Genomic DNA, 6,000 nt, shown 5'->3' with positions numbered 1-6,000 from the left:
AACTAACTCCTTAGTGGGCGAACCTGTGCCCACAAAAACAGGTTACGTTCAAAGTACAACGATAGCAGCGAGCACAGTCAGCGATCGTTGAACTCTGATAAGCAGATCAAGCACGTCGGCTTTTATACATGACTCGTTGAAGGTTCCAGCGTCAGCGCTTGTGCCCGCGTGCCTTCCAAAAAATACTACACAATTCGCATGTACTACGCATTCAGTTACATTACAGAAAGTTTGGTGACAACAGACAATGGCTACAGAAATCGCTAGCATTTGAGAAACATGCAGGCGTGTCCTGCGCAGAGTGATACTGTGTAACATTTGGTAGCCGTTGAAACCTGGTCACCAGAGAACGATGAAGTACACGTGTGAACATATTTGTGCACCGTCATTGACACAGGCCTACAGGCGAACTATTCTTCTATTTTTTGCGAACGGTTGACGTCAATCATTTCAGTGACATTCCTGCTCAGAAACTTGTGTTATATGTGTGGCTAGTTTTGTTGAAAAGGGCAACGCAAAAGAATGCTGGGAAGAGCAAGCCGCTCTTTCCACGTTTATCGCCGACCATGACTGCGTGACTCGCACTAAACTTTGGTCAAGGCTTTAAAAAGTATATAAACACCACCTAATCCAACCTTCCAAGCTCATTACGGTTTCTGCTAACGCTGTGAACACTAATACGGTACGCACGCTAGAAGGCAGGACTGGTAATTGTTCTTCAAGTCACAGAGGTACGTACTTTCCAGCGATGTATTAAATATACATTGCTGTAACTCGCTCACAGTTCTTGCTTCACTTTTCCCAATGGGTCCGAAGCCATCGGTTTTCGTGTCTTTGGTGCGGTATAACGTTTTGTGGTGCGAAGTAATCAGATTATTTTCTGTGCAATAACTCGTGAATGTGTCAATTGCCATAAGTTTATTCATGCCGCGCTCCGACATGGAATATCAGTTTTTCGAAGTTTGCAGTCGTTTACAGACAAAATAGCCAGCTTCACAATTTCTTGCGCATCATGTGTCTACCACTCATTGCTAGGCAAATTCTTTAACGAGTGCACTCATATGAAAGTTGCGACTGTGATCCTCAGTTACTTTCAGTCAATGTGGTCGGACTTACTGTAGACGAGACAGAATAATATATACAAACTCTAGCGACTGTTTAAGTACTATATTGCGGCGATATCCGGTCATAATATTTTGGGGGAACTTTGCAGTTGGCCAAAAAATAATCGCGAAATTGTTTTGACAAAGAAAAGCTATGGTTTGAGTACAGATCTCCGCTCAACATTTTATTCTGGATGGTACTCAACCCAACTTTCTTCTATTGCACATTATCTTTTCGTGAACTGGGTTCATTGTGACCTGATGGCTGCACACATTAACTGCTTCAAGAGGTTCACAATAAGTAAGGAGCTTTTCATTAAGTGCTAGGCTATTTCTAACTAAGCGACCAAAGTCTAAAGCCTACCGTTCGACTTTGCCAGTTCAGGTGATCATTTATCTGATAAAATATACATCTGATTTCAACTACGTTATGAATTGCAGACCGCAGGTTGACGGTATATCAACCAACTTCAATACTTTATGGTATTAAGTGAATAGTAGTGGAGTAAAGTTTCACATCGCGTGTGACCCTCTAATGAAAGGGCATTGGTCTTTACTTCTGGTGAAGAATTAGTGTAGTTAGAGTGCTCACAGATATAAAAACCGACTTGATCACGGGCGATGCTTTTTCACCGTCCCTGCGAAATGCCTCCTTTAGTGCAGGAATATTCTTACGGGGAGGAAAAGGCGTACATATAAAGGTTATATACAGAAGGACGCTTTTTGCTGCCTGCTGCTGCACTGCTTCCTTGTTCGCCTCAAGCCAATGATTTACGCACAATAAATGCGTAGATAGTACAACTACAGGCGCAGTGCACGTTTCGATAAGCCCATCATCAGACTGAATAGCGCTAACCAGGGGCGCTGTAACGTAAAGCTATTCCAAACTTTTGCGATTCTACAATCAGCCCTCCGCTATTGGTCAAAAATATTTTTGGACGAACGCCACTTCGCCTCTGTCACGCGAGTTACAAAACCGCGAAAACTCACTGCGTCAAAGTGGCATGTACGCAGTAAAGATGCATTAATATGCCGAACAAAACTGAATTTTTTTTCTAAATAGCCGCAGGTTGCCCCGCTCCGAAAGGAATAAATGATGGCTGACACCGATCGCTGAGGCACTGGCTACTCGCACATGCCGGAGAGCATGGGCACTTTCGGCATGTTTACGACCTTGCTCGGCCAACTCTTTCTTGCTGAGGATCCGTTTTAGCGGCATTGTTAACCTTCCGTTGCACGCCGCCGCTATTTTCGACCACCCACCGCAAGCTAAGTAAGGGAGAGCGGACCAATCGTAGGCGCCTGCACTACCCTCTTCATCCGGTTATCTATTTTCAGTCCGCTAACTCGACCCCATCGACACCCTCTCCACTTTACCGGGCTCCTCTCCTCTCGGCAGCCAATTACAAAGGAAAAACCACTCTATGTAGACAATATTATGCGTTTTGAAAGCAAAGAAAAGTGACCGCCTATAAACAAAGACAACGTTTGATTCGGCTGTGAATGCAACGCTGCGGGTCACCGCGCTATGCTTGCGATGGCGGTTACGCAAATGGGACGTCAGGAGATTGGAATAAAAACATATTGAACTAGATTTACGTTATAGGGCCCCAGATTCGGCTATCAACGGCAAATTTGACTTTTTTATTGTGGGATCGTTCCTGAGCGCGAATGGCGCTAACCGCGCAGTGCATCTTACCTAAAGTCATTTAGTTCAGCTATTGTTGAATATTTAAACAGCAACATACAGGAGATTCAGTAGTGGTTTTATTACTGTACAAAACGAAAGGAAAAAACGCTTTCGGCCGCGACATTGCTATCTGACAAATGCATTCCACGAAACTTAACACTACCTTCGGAACGCAGCTGTTAAAATACGTACAGAACAGCTTATCATAGAAGCATTCCTTCCTGTCATCGCATGTCCGAGCTAGGAACCTGCACAAAGAATAAGGAGGCGTACGCAAAGTAGCGCATTTCGACGGCAATTCGTGCTAGCGCGATGGCACCCTCACTATTCTATCTCCAGGGCCGTTTGAAGCGGTTGTAGACGTTAAAGAAAGTGTAGAATAAGAGGTTAGAGTAGACCGTACGTGAAAAAACCCTCACGATGTCACCGACTTGCGATGATTTCTGTACTTGTAATTTTGAGCACACATCGCACATTGTTCAGATTTCTGCCGCATGACATTGGTTGATTTCGCTGTTTCTATGAACCTATTCTTGCACTTTGCGTATGTTACCTATCACGCTTTGAACCCAAACACCCACACGCACGCTTGGTTAGAAAGGCTAGCTCTCAGCCGCGTTGGCATCGATTACCGTCGTAGTTAGTTACTGTACGTGTATTTTCCATAATATTTGCCCTCCCCTTGCAGAAACCGATCGTTACAGCATTAACTTATTGCAGTCCGTCGCGTAAGACGAATAGCTATAAAGAAAGGAATGTATAAACAAAACGTTGGCGGTGGTAAGTTTCGAACCTAGCACCAAACGTTCACAAGCCTAGAGTTCTAGCCAGTGGTTTAAACACTCACACTTGCAGATTGTGAATATATTTGAACCATATGAATGTGCTGTACCGGCAGAACAAAAAAAATGTCAAAAGAGAACAGTTTCTATGAAGCCCTTCTTGAAAGATATGGTGATAGTTGAATAGAAGCCGCCTCTAGGACCACATGTAGAGCCGACTTGCAGCTTGTAGACATATGGAAAATTGACATTTTGCCAAAGTTTAATGCGCAACACGCCATATCCCCGATGTCTTCAAGTGATCGCGGGATGTGTCTTCCGTTGGGGCATTCTTTCACCGAAAGAAATGCCGACGCACTACAATAGCTTATGCATTTCACGTCTCGCAACACACGCACATATGAGTCAATTTGTTTATAAGGATGATAAGGAGTGATAGGTGTTATATGGGTCTCATCACGCTTGATAATGGTTCGGCGCGGATGGATAAGATGCTAAAGAGCGATGGTCGGAGCAATTATAATGTTTACAAGCACCGATAAGAGTTGATGAGGGTCGCATAATCTCCGATAAGGTTAATAAGAACAAATAATGGTCGGATCGACTGCGATAAGGTTGATACCGATCTGTAAAGTGTATTGCAAACGACAAGGGTTGATAAGGGTTGAATTTAGCCTGATAAGCCTGATAACGGCCGTCAAGGGTTGAAAGGGTTCATACTGCTCCAATTAAGTTTCATAACATTGATAATGACATCTGGCTGCGTGGAGATGAGCAAGTGGCACAATGCGTACGCTTACTTAGACAACACGGAGAGGAACCTCTGCGCGGTTTTTTTCTCGCGGGGAAAACGTGCAGCAACACGATGAAAGTCGATGCGTTGGTTGTTGCGGCAGTGATGAGCACAGGATCTGGGCGGGCGGCGCCGAAACAGGCATGCTACACCACAACACACACAGGAAAAGCGCTGGCGCGAGGGAAGCATGTATTTAACTGTTCTGCGTGCTTATACTAGGCGTATCCCTGCACGAAACAGAAAAAAAGACAAAAGGGAAACATCGCACGTATTTTTATAAAAACATGGTCGGATCCGGCTACCGTACCTGTAAGAAAAGTTGGAGGGATACGTTGAACGTACCCTTAGCCACGGCCAAGCTTGTCTTACAGCTAGTTGAGGTGCTACGGTTTATTTTGCAGTCATGCTTGCTCCCTATTCGAAGGGGAGTCCTTTGTTTTGTAGAGGGCGTTCGGGCACTAGGGTAAAAAAATGAACCGAATACAAGTGGTGCCCGACTATGTTATGATCAGCGCGAGCACAGCGTACTCGTACTGGCACCCCCTATATGGAGAAGGGCATGTTCCGCCGAGGTCAAACGCTTTAGCAATCTATCTGTCTTGCTGTGACCCAGTCACTTCACGAGCATTTCTAGACAATAACGTGTCCAACACGAGGGCGACTTACAGCCAGGTGAGCGTCATATATATATATATATATATATATATATATATATATATATATATATATATATATATATATATATAATACGAACGCGTCGCTTTGACGTGGTGAGTTTTCGCACTTTATGGCGTCGTGTGGCCCATAGGTGTAATGGGCGCAACCTGAAACCTTACTGACCAATAGTGGAGGCCTAACATAAAAAAAAAGCGTACATTCAATAATAACTATTTTTCATTTGCTCGGTCTAATTATGCATAATTTCTGCGTAGTGTAACATAAGATGGGGAGCTTTCCCGTCTTTTCCGCGTGACAGAGAGGCGAAGTTGGGGTGGCCCCAAACGATGACGACTGAGATACCACTTTCCTTCACTGCAGTTACTCTCTGCGGAAAAGGCAGCCATCCTGGTGCCCTAGTGGCAGTAGAACGCTGGAGGTTCCTAGCATTGCTTGAGTTTGCAGACGTGGACCATTTTCAAGCCGCAGCGACAATGATCTGAAGAGGATTCCAACTGCTCGATGAGGTAGTTGATGGGGGACGTTTGCTTAAGTACGCAATATGCACGGTCACATGACCGGGGCAGTTGGAGAAGTATGGGAGAGGCCTTTGCCCTGCAGTGGGCGTAACCAGGCTGATGATGATGATGATGCACCGTCATATTTAGAGAGAAGCTTGATAGAGAGGTCAAGATTAGCCGACGAGACCTACAGCTAGGACCCACAGAAGCTAGTGAAGCGGTGTAAAAAAAGTAAATATAGTTCTTAGGCACCGTTGACTAGCTTTCTAGAGAATCTCGCTCCATTACCGATAGGACAAGAAAAATTTGCAATGCGCTCTTATTCCTTCACAGCGGGGCCTAAAACGTGCTGCTCGTGCTCCTGCGATGTTATTTGGTAGCTTTATTTCAACACATTTCAGTGGCTTGCTTGCAAGCTAAGAGTAACAGAGCTAAAATAATATTGTATATA

The 6,000-nt window shown here is 44.6% G+C and overlaps 1 long non-coding RNA gene across 2 annotated transcripts in view; it reads left to right on the top strand.

The window, feature by feature from the left end:
* The first annotated feature begins 628 nt into the window (after positions 1-628).
* LOC129386754 (uncharacterized) overlaps positions 629-6,000 on the top strand; it is a 50,761-nt gene continuing 45,389 nt past the window's right edge. For both annotated transcript variants that reach the window (XR_008614062.2, XR_011889892.1), the window contains exon 1: positions 629-731. This is a non-coding gene — a long non-coding RNA (uncharacterized lncRNA). The remainder of the gene's footprint in view (positions 732-6,000) is intronic.

The sequence above is a fragment of the Dermacentor andersoni genome, chromosome 8, assembly GCF_023375885.2.
Source record: "Dermacentor andersoni chromosome 8, qqDerAnde1_hic_scaffold, whole genome shotgun sequence".
Lineage (NCBI taxonomy): Eukaryota > Metazoa > Arthropoda > Arachnida > Ixodida > Ixodidae > Dermacentor > Dermacentor andersoni.
The sequence above is the reverse complement of the archived record's forward strand: the minus strand, read 5'-3'. Positions and strand labels throughout refer to the sequence as shown.